This window comes from Gopherus evgoodei, chromosome 2, assembly GCF_007399415.2.
Source record: "Gopherus evgoodei ecotype Sinaloan lineage chromosome 2, rGopEvg1_v1.p, whole genome shotgun sequence".
Taxonomy (NCBI): Eukaryota; Metazoa; Chordata; order Testudines; family Testudinidae; genus Gopherus; species Gopherus evgoodei.
In genome coordinates, this window is record NC_044323.1 from 25,722,817 (window position 1) to 25,738,943 (window position 16,127).

Genomic DNA, 16,127 nt, shown 5'->3' on the forward strand with positions numbered 1-16,127 from the left:
GGTTTCCCCCCATTCTGTATTTGTGCATCAGAGTACTTCATCTTAATTCTGTGTACCATGAAGAACTGTTAGTATAATGGAATGGTTCCTCCAGAAGAAAGTTCCATGTGAGCCAGCTGTTCTGGTTTGCTGAATTCTGAAGGTGCAGGCACTCATTCCAAAGCAGCAGACTTTATAAAATATCCTAGAGCACTGAGAGGCACTTTCATAAGTGCCCTTAAGTATTGTGCATGCAATGCCTTCTTTCCTCCCTGGGTAACTCAGGAGCAGACAACACTCACCTGTGTGCCTGAGCACCTGATGTTAACAATAAAGTTGATCCTGATATCCTGTATCCACCCCTCCACTGCAGACTCTTTATTCCTAAAGGAATTAAAATTGGTGGTACTTCCACCTGGCTGGCCCCCTGTACACACTCAATGGTGTGCCTTTGGAACCTCCAGGAATAAACCTATAATAATAATAATAATCTGTGACATCGGTCTAATTCAAAAGTATCACTTATAAATAATATACATCCTTAAATTAGAGTTAACACACCTTTATTTAACAACCTTAAAGAAACAGAGTATAACAGACTAAGATTAAATGTCACTACTAACTTAAATCCATAGGGGGCGGTTGAATAAAATCAATTAACAAATACAATATACAGTAATAAATGAAACTTATCTAACTGGCATTTACAACGTGACTGTTTACCCGACCCCAGAGTGTACAGTCCTGTGTATTTCAGAGTCCTAGACACTTTCGTGGGCATGCTGGAAGATTGGCAGCTGGAGACAGCACTCTGTTGGTTCTATCAGTCCAACCAAGGCAACAGGCTGCACAACCCCTCTGATGATTGGAGCTGGCTCCACCAAATGTCAGCAGCTCTGAGTCTTGGTTCGATGGGAAGATCACTCTACCTCTCCTCAGGCTCAGTCTCTCTGCTGTGCCCCTTTCCTTGCAAGTACTTACCCAAACAAGGTGGGAGTTACTCATAATTCCTTCACTGCAGGTCCACCTCAGTCAGCTCTGGGCACAGCAACAATCTTTGTCTGGCTCCAGTGAAGCCACCAACCACCTCTGAGGCTCCCTGCTCGATCAAAGCCACAGCAGGCTTTCAGCATCAGCTTCTGGCTTCCTAGCGGCAGTTCCTGTTATGGACAGAGCTCCAGACCATCAGTCTCACTTCTTTTCCCAAAATGAGCCCACTGCCTGCTCTCCCTGTACTCCCTGGATGAGAAAGTCTCTCACTCTTTCCCCAAGGCATCATAGGAGTTGTGGTCTCTAAGTCTGGGTTGCAGCCGAGAGGATCTTCCCAACTGGAACACTCCCAATTAAGTTTAGAGGCCCCACTAATAAAGGGTATCTACATGCATAATGCAGCACAAGAGTTTTGCCATTGCTTTCAATCAGAGCAGAATGGATTCTTCAAAAGTTTGCATCTAGATGGTGTAACTTCCTGAACTTCTTCAAATTAGGCATGCCAAACCAGGGCCACCCAGAGTGTGGAGCAAGTGGGGCAATTTGCCCCAGGCCCAGGGCCCCACAAGGGCCCCCACAAGAGTTTTTCAGGGCCCCTGGAGCGGGGTCCTTCACTCACTCCGGGGCCCTGGAAAACTCTTTCAGGGCCAGGGCCCCCAGAGCTTCTTCTGCTCCGAGTCTTCGGCGGCTGGGGGTCCTTCTGCCCTGAGGTGGAAACCCCCCCCCGCCGCTGAATTACTGCTGAAGCGAGACCCTCTGTCGAAGTGCCGGGTCTTTGGCGGTAATTCAGTGGTGGGGGGCACCCGCTGCAGGTCTTCAGGGCACTTTGCAATGGGTCCCAGAGCGGAAGGACCCCCACCCCCCCGCTGCCGAATTACTGCTGAAGTGGGAGTCCCCTGCCACCGAAGACCCCAGGCCCCCTGAATCCTCTGAGCAGCCCTGTGCCAAACTGAGAACTCCATAGAACTTATAATATACACTTAAATTGCTTTTAATAACTCCACTAAATTCTCCCCTCCTCATCTGCAAAACTTGGGAACTGGTCAAAAAAAAAAAGATGAAATATTTTTGTGAAAAATTCAAAAATGTTCATGAAAATTATTAAATTTAGAATTTTGAAGATGTTTGACCAGCACTACTAAAATAGCCATAGGGATAAGTCGTCACCAACAGACACATACTGGAAGACAAGTTTCTGAGACAAGAAGTTTTGGAGTTTCAGGGTCTGATTCAAAGCCCAGTGAAGGCAATTGGAGTCTTTTCACTGAATTCAGTGGATCTTGGATTAGGCTAATGATAAGCCAACAAAGAAACAAACAGGAAAAAGTTCAAGAAATGCAATCGGGCCATGCTGTGACTGGTATCTTTTAAATATCATGTTCAATCTGTCTCAAACTTATCAGAAAAAAGTTACTCTGTTGAAAGATAAAGGATGTGAAATGTCAGATGTTTCAGATTAGTTCTGGTGAAGTTATAGGGTGAGATGTAAAATCTGGCACACAAAGTGAACATTGCCTTAATATTAATTATGGAGAGGCTATCATAAAACCCACTACTCTTAGACAAATTGCCTGAATTAACTTATTGGAATTCTTAACTAAAAACATCCTTGGATTTACTTTCTTATGTTTTAGTTTATCTTTTGTTTAAGTTCCTTTGGGTTTATTTTTATGGTAGAATAACACCAGTTAAATAATCTTCCATTAACATTTTAAATGGTGACATGTTCGGAGATAGGAAAGTTGTCTCAAAATTTCATATTGCCATTGACATAAAAGTCTATCAGAATTGTATTCTGTCCAAGAGACCAATGGTCTCAATACAGCTTTAATGGATATTTCACACTCTGCATCAGTTACAATGAATTCCATGTTAAGGGCATTAACTCTGTCATTTCCTCATTTGCTATAAATGTCTTACAGCCAGACTGCAAGATATGTGCCAGAATGTGACAGGTTATTGGGAAAGAGTGAATCCTCACAACTTTAATAGCTACTAGTTATTAGTTTTCAGCTGAATAAAAGAGATTGCCCAGTATTCCTCTTACTTTCATGGGGTAATTAGTGTGACAGACCCAAACCAGCGGGGTACAGGAGTCTGGTAGAGGGCAAATATACTGGTCACTGGACGAGTAGTTTTCTGTTCTCTGAGCAACCAGAGCAGGGGCTGCACTAGAGTAATCAGGAAGCTGCTAGAACCAATTAAGGCAGACAGGCTAATTAGAACACCTGCAGCCAATCAAGGCAGGCTAATCAGGGCACCTGGGTTTAAAAAGGAGCTCACTCCAGTCAGGCAGGGAGGAGCCAGAGGAGAGGAAGTGTGTGTGAGGAGCTGGGAGCAAGAGTTGCAAGGAGCTGAGAGTAAGAGGGTGTGCTGCTGGAGGACTAAGGAGTACAAGTGTTATCAGACATCAGGAGGAAGATCCTGTGGTGAGGATAAAAAAGGTGTTTGGAGGAGGCCATGGGGAAGTAGCCCAGGGAGTTGTAGCTGTCATGCAGCTGTTACAGGAGGTACTATAGACAGCTGCAATCCACAGGGGCCTGGGCTGGAACCCGGAGTAGAGGGCAGGCCCGGGTTCCCCCCAAACTTCCCAACTCCTGATCAGACACAGGACAACAAGAATGATTAAAGGTCTTGAGAACATGACCTATGAAGGAAGGCTGAAGGAATTGGGTTTGTTTAGTTTGGAAAAGAGAAGACTGAGAGGGGACCTGATAGCAGTTTTCAGGTATCTAAAAGGGTGTCATCAGGAGGAGGGAGAAAACTTGTTCACCTTAGCCTCCCATGATAGAACAAGAAGCAATGGGCTTAAACTGCAGCAAGGGAGATTTAGGTTGGACATTAGGAAAAAGTTCCTAACTGTCAGGGTAGTTAAACACTGGAATAAATTGCCTAGGGAGGTTGTGGAATCTCCATCTCTGGAGATATTTAAGAGTAGGTTAGATAAATGTCTGTTAGGGATGGTCTAGACAGTATTTGGTCCTGCCATGAGGGCAGGGGACTGGACTCGATGACCTCTTGAGGTCCCTTCCAGTCCTAGAGTCTATGAGTCTATGAGTTGATCCAGACTGTGGGGAAGATCACTGAGGTGAGCAAATCTGCCAATAAGCGGAGGACCCACCAAGGTAGAGGAGGAACTTTGTCACATTAGACACAGACGTTTTTGCTCATTTCCTATTTATTACCATCCAAAGTGATTTTATGTATTTATTCTTGTCAGCCCAGTAACATTTTTCAGTCATTAACTGTCTATGTGCTAGTCAATGATTTATCTAATCATTCTTGTTGAGAGACACATAGTGAAAGCCTTTCCTTCCTGTTCATCAGGATAAAAATTATTTTCAAAAGGGAGTAGTTAAGGTAGGGACCTCAAAAGAAAACCTCTTGTGTTTTAGTTATGTCTCAGCCGCTCTCTTGATATGTGGCTGTGAGCAAATCAGATAAGTTTTTTTGTTTCAGTATAACAAACTATAAAAAGTGTTTGTTTGTTTTTTACTTAACTGGGTTCCAACTCTGCTCTCAGAAACTCACACTACTTCCAAAAAATCTTTCTGGAAAACTGTCCATCTCTGTGGCTTTGTTTACCATTGGTACATTTCCACTGGCAGTAGCACTAGGGTAAACGGAACATCATGGCTTCTAACATGGCATGGAGTATGACTAGGAACCTACCAAATTCATGGCCCTGAAAAATGCCTCATGGACAGTGGAAATTGGTCTCCACTGTGAAATCTGGTCTTTTGTGTACTTTTACCCTATACTATAAAAATACCCTATGCTATAGAGTAAAAGTTCACAGTGTTTCTCATGCTGGGAGTTCTAACCCAAAAGAGGGTTGCAAGGCTATTGTAGGGGCGAGTCACAGTATTGCCACCCTTGCTTCTGCACTGTCTTCAGAACTGAGTGGCTGGAGAGCAGCAGCTGCTGGCCAGGTCCCTAGCTCTGAAAACAGTGCTGATGCCCTCCCTGTGTTCGCACTCCTACTGCAACACTGATGGAGCTACAGTGGTGGGAATAGAGCTGAATAAAAGATTTTGCAGCAGGGTTGAAATTCCTTTTCATTCCACCAAAAAACCCAAAGCATTTGAAAGGTTCTTGTGAAATGAAGTTGTATCAAAACATGGGTTTTCAGATGAAAAGCACGGAATTTTCAGTTTGTTTTCTTTCTATCTCCAGAAGTGACGAGAGCCCTGGACCAAACTAAGCCATCTCCTGAAGAAAATTTAATCAAAACCACTATGTCTGTGCAAAATGTTTGACTTCAGTGAAATGCCATATTTCTGAAATTTTGTCAAAAATGTTTTGACCAGCTGTTGATGGCAGGCTTCCTGGAAAACTATGGAGTAGATTGGGCTACTATCTCCATTTTATCAGACTCAGATCATGTGGTCAATGAACTTTACTAGTGTCTGGCCAAGTTTGGAGCATGAATGAGAGCTATTTTAAACTAGCTAAAGTTCAGTCCAGATACAGTGGTCGTGATATTGATGGGACGATGAAAGCAACCATATGAGAAGTGAAATATAATTACCTACCTAGCACCTTAGATACATGGTATCTATTAGAGCACTGAGTAAATTCATAGATTATAGGGCCAGAAGGGATCATTGTAATCATCTAGTCTGACCTCCTCTATAATATAGCCCATAAAACAAACTATAAAACAAACTTTCAAACTACTTTAGAGGAAGGATTTATGGGGTTATTTTGTTTAGCTTCACATGATGATTTCAGCAAATAGTTATATAAATAACAGAATGATGTTTCTATTCTCACTGCCATAAGCAGGGATATTTCATTTTATTATTTTTCTTTTTTATTAATTTCAATAATTTGAAAACTGTGCCTCTTAAATTAAATGTGCCTTTTAATTTAATACAACAATGTAAAATGTAATGCTGGAGGAAAAAAACCCACCAGGTAATGCTTCATAACCTGGTAACCAGAATAGAAAAATAAACCTACTTACCCTTCTGGCAAAGCCCTAAGTGACATAGAGGAGCTAGTGACAAACTGTAATTGTAAGGGTGAGATTTCCAATTAGGCTCCATAGGCTCATGCCTAGGGGCCCCAGCATTCTAGGAGTGCCTTAAAGTTAAAAGTGGGTTAACATTTTCATATGGAAAACAAAGGTCAGCTGTAGGCGGGGGAGGAGGGGGCAGGAAGAGGAGTGTGTGCTAAAGATGCTGTGCCTAGGGATGCGTAAGGTGTAAATTCGGCCCTGGTAATTGGATTATAGTTAAATGTCCAGTATGAACTAGTTTGATACCATTTAAAATGTTGCATTTGTGACCCAGTTCAGACACTGAACCCACTTCTCACTTTAGAATAGAAAAGTCAGTGTATTAACCCCTTGCTTCACCTAGACCTCAGCCAAGACAATATATATTAATTATTCAAAGTTTATTTTCTTCTTTTACTTATGTTTTGCTCATTACATAAGCAAGGGCTGCTTAGCAGTGACACAGCTTGCTACTGAAATTGTAAGAGGCAAGGCACAGGAGGGTGTGATTGTCACATCTGTAGCAGGACATGGTAATATTCTGCATAATGTGACTGCGATCACTGAAGAATTAAAATGACATGTCATTTGAATATACTCTTTATTCTTCTATAAAAATAGACTGTACTGACATGTCTATCTATTACCAAACTTAGATCAGAAAAGCTTTTGACAATTTATTTGTAACTTTAGTGCCCTCATGGCCAAGATGGAGTCTGCTCTGCAGGCAGCTCTGGTCAAGAGAAAGCATGCGCAGGAATGCAGCAGGAAAAATCCCTTCCACCCCAGGAGCACCTGTTCCAACCCCCCTAGAGTGAACATACCCACCCACAGGAAAAGTACAATGGATATAACAAAGGGAAATATTTATTTACAGAGGGATGAGAGGAGAAAAACAGCAAGCGGAAATATAGGGGCGGCAGTAAAACAGGGCTGCATCCAAGGCAAGGCCCCACAGGCCCAGTGGGAGCACAGCCTGGAGAGGCAGATACCAAGCAATGTATCTACACACAGAGTTCAGGAGTCCTGAGCAAAGTTCCAGTCCAGTGGTGAGTCTTGGGGGCTCCTGGTCATCTTAGGCACCAGTGAACTGTCCCCAACAAACCCCTCCGATGCCCTCTTCTGCCGCTCTCTGCAAAACCCAGGGCTGCCCAGAGGATTCAGGGGGCCTGGGGCAAAGCAATTTCAGGGGGGCTCTTCCATAAGAAAAAGTTGCAATACTATATAATACTATAGTCTCGTGGGGGCCCCTGCGGGACCCAGGGCCTGGGGCAAATTGCCCCACTTGTCATCCCCCACCCCCACGGGTGGCCCTGGCAAAACCTCCCCATTTAACTATCTAGCAACCTCTCTCCTTGTTCCTAATGCAGAGTCACAAGCCCCAGTACTCACAGCCCTATGCAGCTCTGGGCAGCCGTGATACTGGGTCCAGCTCCGGCCTGTCCTTCTCGGGCGATTCCTCCCTAGCACAGTGCTCCTCCTGGCTCCTGTCCTGGGCTGCCCCTGATCTGCTGCCTTGGCCTTCCCAGGCTTCAGGCAGGTTCTCCTTCAGGCTGCTTCCTTTGCGAGGGCCTGCAGGCTACTGCCATTCTCACTCTCTGAGCTCCAGACCCATCCCCCGGAGTTTCCCTCCTTTTTTTCTCACTCTCCCCCCGCCCCGAAAAAGAAGGGGCCATGCTCTCTAAACCCCAAAGGGTTTACATATTGTTACAAAGAAAATCTCTATGTAGCTTCAACTACAAGTCAGGAGGGCAGGTATAAGGTCTGATCCTCAGCTAGTGTAAACTGGCATTGATCTACTCAAGTCATGGAGCTATACCCATACACACCATCTGATAATCTAGCCTTACAGACTTCTGTTTGGGATGGAGCTTGAGCAGCAGGTGGCCCCTGCAATGAATCTGTATTGGACATTATATCAAATGCTCACCCAATCTTTATCCCATGACACCTGTTCAAAACAAAATGACAGAATTGTTTAGAGTTAATTTTTGTCTCTGAAACTACAGATGTCATACTGGATCATTAATCTTCCTACCCAGTTCATCAACCTAATCTGTCTCTCATGCAGTCATAATCAAGTTTTTTTGTTTAGATACCAATTTGATGAATTAAAGCATTTCACTGTCATCATAGTAGACCCAACTCCTCTGCTTCTCTCTCAGTAACATAATGATCCATAAGTATTCTTCAGAGGGAAATATCTAGAAGAAGAAAACTTGACATCCATTTTGTTGCTGTTTCTGATGAGGAAAAAATCTTTGCAATGATGTGAGTTCTGAACCATCCTCTTACAGAGGCAAAATACAAACTCATCCTGATCTCCTGCCATAGAGTTATCTATAGCTGCTTTAAGAACTCCTTACCCCATTTCCCAACACCTTTGTCCTGGGCTTCATCATCATCATCTTCATCATGGTTGACTATATTATTTTGGTGGTGTGCAAAGTGAGGAGTCTCTACGGTAGCTATGATCTAGCCCACTGAGAGCTTCAAAGTTGAAGACATAATTTTACCTGTGTTCTACAGTACCCACTCTCCTCTGGGCTCTAAACACTGAACTTGTCAAGTGGTAAATTTGAAGATGAATGCAATGATAAAGTAGCAAATGAATGACCATGAATATGTGTTTGACATGTTTTTTTCCCCACTAACCTTTCCTAAGTGAAGAGAATAAATGATGCTCTGAGGATGTTGGCCAAGTCAATCGATGTTAGTATAAAAAAAAGAATATGGTAAAAAGGAGAGTAATTTGTGTTGGATCAGGAACAAATAAAAAATGGAGCTCTCTGGGTAAATGAATTATAGCCCATGACAAGATCTAAAAAAGGAGGTACTTAGAATTTTAAAAGCAAGCAACACAGTGTGGACATTTGGCACAAGAAAATAAGCTCAAGTAGGATAATAAGAGCAACTAGATAATAAAAATTGAGAGAACCTATTTGTATGTAGCGAATACAATAGGTGAATGGAGGCTTATATGGGTTTACAGAGAAAATTTATGTGGGCCTGTGGAAGCCCCTCCTGACAAGACTCTTCCTAGAATGGTCACTATAAGCAGGACTATTTTTCTGCGGTTATGAATCACAGATGGCTGGAGTCCCAACCCCAAACACAAAGAATGGGACAGAGGGGTGTAGAATTTGGGGACAGGGTCAGTTTGGAACCCCCAAGACTCCTACAAGAAGTGACAGTGTAAGCCACACTTAAGTCCTATTTTGAGAGTTCAAGAGGGACATAAGTGGTGCATGGGTCTTGAACTGGCTTCAGCACTGGGTTGAATTTCGTCTTGAATATATTTATCTTGTGTATAGTTATGCTCAGCACTGTTACTGTTAATCAGAAAGAAAGAAAGAACAAGAAGTACTATTGGACAGCCAGAGTATGTGATTTACCAAACCTCCCCTCTGCAGAAGTGAAACATCTGAGAAAAACGGCTTACGAAAAAAGCCCACGCAGCCCGTTGATTTTGTATATAGAGGGTATATGGCTTGTTCTTGAGTTCTTAACAAAGAATAGAAAAGCCTGTTTTATATTCAACATGCTCTTCATAAAGTGTTCTCGCATCAGTAAAGCAGCATACATTGTGAGATGGTCACATTTCACTTCCTAATGGACCTGATCTGGCATACTAGAAATAGCATTTGGGAGCTTTCCAGAATAAATTATTTAGGGCAACTTTCATTAGATGAAATCCTTGAGTCATTCACTAGACTACCAGATGAATTTAAAACAAACAAACAAACACATTTTTCCTTTAATTACCAAACACAGGGCATTTGTGGTGGGATTTTCTAAAGTGACCAGGGATCTTAGGTACTTTTGAAAATCCCACTTTTTTTTCAGCCTTAATTCTCCTACTACTTAAGTTTCACTTTAAGACCTTGATCCTGCAGCAGTGGGACTCTGCAGGGATTCAGAGATCCACTTGCTGGCAGGATCTCAGTTTTATATTTCTAATATAGTACTTGTCAAATGTCTAACTTTGATTACTTAATTAAGATTACGCACATGCTTTAAGTACCTTAATTGGTATCTTTAAAATGAGCAGTATTGGGCTCCATTATAACAAATATCTATATTGTTTTTTTAGTTAAATATATTATACAATGTAACCACATTTAACTGAAAGTCTGAATTGGCTGAAGTTGGATGAGGCTCAGCTGTTCATATAAAGAAAGTCTCAGATATTCACTGCAATCCATCACAACACACTTGAACAGTAAAAGGAAACTGGATGCTTAGCCTACTAACATGTTCTTGTGTCACTACATTAAGAGGATGTGCTCTATGCACGTGTAGTGTAAACATCGATTCACGTCTCTTCTAATTGTCCCTATCTCCGAAACAATGGTTTCTGGTTACTTGCAACTTCAACATCACTTTCAAAACTCATCTTATGATTTCTCAGTCTCTAAATCATTGTATGCCCGATAAACTCACTCCCTAGAATTTTAGACACTGTGAAAATGATCCATTCTGAATGTTATCATAACCTAATATTCATGGGGATATTAAAGATGTCCAAATCCTTGAACAGAGAATTCTAAAATGAAAGCTTATGCTTTGCAAATAATAGAGTGTCCTAGGGTATTGAAAGGACATACCATAGTTGTTGTTTTTTTTCTCTCTCTCTCTCATACATTTTGGATATCTCATATTGACTGTCTCATTGAAAAGATGAAAAAGGATCACTCGTGTAAACAAAACCTGTGTGAAATAAACCACTCATTCATAATAGGGAGCTGTATGAAATCAAACATGAAATGGAACATGCCGTGAAAATGACAAGATTTGCATACTGTTCTGAAAAACTGAGAATTTAACCACAATGAGTCTCCTGATTACATTAGAATACTTCAGCATCAATACTGGAAATACTGTCTCTGCAACAAAGAGCACTTTAAAATCCGTCAGTACTTGTATAACACAATTTGCTCTAAAGTGCAGGCTTTTCGACAATTGGACCTAAAAGATCTTCAGAAAAAAAAGTCTGATGTTTATTTGTAATTAATTATAATTACAGAGTGTACAAATCACCAATGTACAGATGCTCAGACCAGCTCCTATAAAAATTGGCAATAGGTACTGCACTTACAATATGTTTGGACATCCATATACATACATATTTCATATATAAATGTCTATGTTACAAGATGTTGAAGGCAGCAAAATCAAGCACTCAAAAACCAGGAAATGCTAAAAGTATGATGTCTTCTTTAAGCACAAGATCACATCTGTTTTTTTTTTCAAGTGGGCTTGGATGGTGTACAGTAAATTAGGGGTAGCAGCATACATTGCAAGATAAAGATAAAAAGAAATACTGAACAGCTAGCTAGTTTCCTGAGCACCGTCCACCCTATGCGCTGTATGAGCTTCTGTAGAAAAAAATAGTATGTGATCATGTAATTAAAGGGTATGGGCAATATTTCAAAAGCACCTAACTTAGGAACACAAATCCCATTGACTTCAGTTGGGCTTGTGCTCTGAGTCACTGAGGTGCTTTTTGAAAATTCCATCCTAAATCATAATGAGTACAATATTTTCCTGTGATCATACTTCTGGGGTGTTTCCCAGCTAAAAGAGTCAGATTCTGCCACCTTTGCTCCCATTCAGTAATACTGTGCCCCTTGAGTAGACACACTGAGGTCAAGACTATACCTCTGTTGCCCCTTTATGCCTACTGCCATTCAAAAGAAGGTAGTGGAAGGGAGCACATATTAAAATGATTTGCTGCAGCAAGGAAGGCAGATGCCAAGCACACAGTGACTCTGGGTCCACCCTGAGCATTCTTTTAATGAACAAGCAGAATGGTTCCGAGACACTCCTCTGAGCTGCCACATTTCTGTTTCTAAGTCAGCAAGGGAACACAAGACTTTAGCCCTTAGGATTTTGATTCACATTTATGTTAAATTAATACCAAATGTCTGGGTGTGAACTTGCAGTGTTTAGCTCCCTCCTGCCATCTTTGGCAATACTAAAACCAGGTTTTAGAAATCAGTTAAAAGACTTTCAACATTCATACTATACAAAAATCACAGAGATTTTTTTTATCAAGGAAGACTTTTCTATTGCAAAATTCTTTAGGTATTATATTACTGAGCAAAGTACAATATATGCTGCTTCTCTTTGCTTAGAAGCAATATATAATGAGGTGGAGGGGAGTGTTTTAAGAGAGCATAAGGAAGTGGTTTTGGCTGGATTAGATCATTAATAAGATCAGCATGCGGCATTCTGGTGAGTCATCAGAATCAGAAGCACAGATGAAATAGTGCACAACATGAAAGATCTTCAAACAGAAGATTTAGTTGTGGAGGATTTTCATACAATAATGGTAGAGCGCACATTTTCAGAGTGTCACAGCACAACTGAGATGGAAATAATCTTCCACTGGGGAATAGTTTTATCATTTCTCATAAAATTTAGCAGTCCCTTGTTATATTCAAATTATGCTTTTCTGTTGGTAATATATTAGGACACTAAAGAAGACAAATCCAATGAATCTTTAATAAAACTATTCACATTAATAACTACACATAATTCAACTGAGTCTATGAAATTTTATACAGTAGCTCCAGTAATAATTAACTGTACAGTATGAGCCCATATCTGTAGTAACTAATACAGATGAATCTCTCATTGATTACAACCTTTACAATCATGCAATTCCCATTGACTTCAGAGGGAATTATGTCTACATAAGAACTATTGGGTAATACATGAGGAGTGCATGATCATCTCACTGCTAATAGTCAGGGTGAGGGTACGTCTACACTACCATGTGGTGTACTGTAGTTATAGTGGTACAGCTGCAACTCCGCAGCTGTGACGCTGTAGTGATGTATAAGGCTGCAATTTAGTCGTGGTGATTACAAAAGTCATGGAATCCATGACTTTCAAAGACATCTGTGACTTCAGCCAGCCCAGGCTGAGAGCTGCAGGGTTCCCTGCTGCCACTGGCAGATGGATCCCCTGCAGCTCCTGGCCACTGTGTGCATAAGGGGGTACTCTTGCAGGTCTCTGCCACCACAGGTGGCAGGGGGAACCCCCACAGCTGTCTGCCTCTGCTGGCAGCAGGAGGGACCCCTAGAGCTCCGAGCCTCCGTGGTGGCAGGGGAAACTCCCAGAGTTTGGAGCCACCAGTGGAGGGGGATCCTGGAGCTCCCAGCCCATCCGCAGCTGCCCAGGCTCCTCATTTTATCATGGATATTTTATTTATTTATTTGAGACTCCTTGAAGCATTGTTGCAACTTGCCTCCAAACGTATCACAGAAAGCTGCAAGACTGTGAATGTTTCATTATTGCCCGTGACCTGTCCATGACTTTTACTAAAATATCCATGACAAAATCTTAGCTTTACTGATGCAGTGTGGATTCTTCCTACCTCGACAGAAGGTTTTTAAGTTTCTATCAGTATAGGTAATCCACCTTTCAAGAAGCAGTAGCTAAGTTGAAGGAATAATTCTTCCGTCAAACTAGCTGCACCTAAAGTGTGAATTACAGTGAGCTAACTACGTCTCACAAGGCATGAATTTTTTCACAGCTCTGAATTATGTAGCTATGTCGATCTAATATTTAGGTATAGACTAGGCCTGAAAGTGGAGAGGCTTACAAGGTTGCTGCTTCCTCCGTGCCTGTTCTGTTGACAGAAACAGTACGCAGTCAAGCATCTATCACTTAAATCCTGAAAAAGTTTAGGGGAATTTTTTATTTCATAAAAAAAACCACACACTCCTTCTCAAAAATAGACATTCTCAAATTACTCATTGAGATTTGGTCCAAAATAATAAACAAAAACAAAACACTAACAACTGCACAATGAAAAATAATTCTTGGAATCCACAAAATTAAGATGTTTTTCACCAAGTTAATTAAGAAATAGACAAGTATTTAGGGAAAACAAGTTCTTTGGACTTTGAATTCAGGCTCAGGTCCCAAAATAAAACTTCTTTATTTCAACCTGCAATATTACCAGAGTAAACTGATCTCAGCCCCACAGGTATGCCTGTCACAAGTATTCTTGTAAAATGTTGGTTTTGTTTACACTGAGATTTCAAATCTTTCTTTCTCCAGGACTCTCTGTTCTCTACTACAGAAACTCTAAGTACTGTACTTCTTACTTCCATGTACTCTGAGTGTCTCTCTCTCTCTCTTTCTCTCTCTCTCTCTCTCAGGCACATACATGCATTCTTATTATGCATCTAAAAGCACTGTTCCCCATAGCTGATTGGCTATGGAAATTAAAGTCTCCAGAGCAACCAGAGGACACCATAGCAAAGTCACACAACACAGTCCACACAGAAAAATCTTATTTGTTTATTTAAAGCCTAATACTGCAGGCTTCATTCAGGCAAAATTCACATTCATATCAAAGGAAATTTTGTAATACTGAAAACTGTAAGATTGGGTCCAAAGAAAGCTAAACTAGTATGTTAGTAAAGAGGTTTCTCAAATCTCTGGTCAAATTTTGTTCCCAGTTGTACTGGTGTAAATCTGAACAGAATCTGGCCCTGAGATTTAGAGTGAAAAAGAACTCAATACTGCAAGGCTTTAAGCACTCTGATCTCTATCCAACAAAGTGCTCAAGCATATGCTTCATTTCAGCCTGGGAATAGTCTCATTTGACTTCAGTGGGACCTCATGTACTTCCATGTGGGCTAAACTCATTACTGGATCGGTGACAGAGTGTTCAGCACCTTGATGAACTGAGTCCTTTGCTAATAACATGCTAAAAATATGTAATGATGGCAGGGAATTTTCTTAGTCATTCTGACATGATAACAAGTATGTTATGTTGTCAGTTCACATGTATAGCTACTATCAACTGAAATTACAATGTGTGTCTTTAGAGCAAAAGTACTTTCACATCTTACCTGGAAAAATCTTAGCAAAATTATTGGAACTAAAGATAATCATGTTCCTGAGATAAGTAATGGGGAATCCAATTATAGGTTTTGTTTAGATAAGTGATCCAAATTAACCAGAACTCTTGATGTGAAATCCTGGTTCCACTGAAGTGAGTGTTAACACTGTCAATGACTTCAGTGGGGCCAGGATTTCACCTCACAGGTTTGGAAAACTGCATAAAAACCTTGAAGGGACACAGACTTTTTTCTGAGTTGAGCTGGCTGAATATTGCAAAATAGTGTTCACAAACATTCACTCAAATTCGGATCAGTGTTTAGATTCAAACATGTTTGTGTTCACTTGTTATTTGCTATTTTAATCATTATATGAATAAGTTCTTATAAGTGAACAAAAGTATTTGTTCTTCCATAGTCGCTACTCAAAAAGTTACGTAACTGCAAGTGTATTAAAGTAATTTGGTTCAGGAACAGAATTGCAGTAAACCAATCAGGGAAAAGAAACATACCTATGTTACTTCGGTGACTAAGCACAACAACAAACTGTAACTAGTTAATTGGAAGAGTTTACAAACAATCAAATGACTGCAAAAAATCGATCTAAATTATGCAGCAAACAGCAACAAATAACAAATACATTCCAGAAATTAGAATCAATCCATAAATGATTCAGAAATAAAAATAAGAGATTATGCTTGTAATGAATCTTTATTTGCTATGAGTAATATAACCAGCTATACTTGGGAGATAGTATTTTGGCTAAAAACTGGAAGTGAAAAAAATATCCTTAAAAGAATTTCTGCCTGAGTTATTTTGAGAAGCTGGTGAGGATTTGATGGTAGGGAGGGCTTTATTTTTTCTGAATCAATTTGTACATCTTTATTTGTAAGATTATTTCCATTTTTGAATCCAGAAAAAAAAAAACAAAAAAACAACAACTTAGACCTATTTCTGCAATCAGATCTGACCTTCTCAAAGGTCAGAGATGTTGGGATCCTTGGCTGGGGCTTGTGCTTTTCTCTAATAATAAGTACAGACAATATTTGCCTAGCATGGATGTAATATGGGTCAGGGTCACCACAGAAACATAGATCAAATGTGCTTTAATTAAGTACCACAGTATACAGTAGCCTTTTCCCATTGAATTATTCAGCTCATTGTCTTGGCTGTCCATGAAATTGTGAGATAGGAAATTCTTGTTACTGAGCACAAGCGACATTAATACACTAGCTGTCATGTAATGCATTTAAACTTGCCTCTTACTGTACAATGAAAATACATTTTCTCTCAGA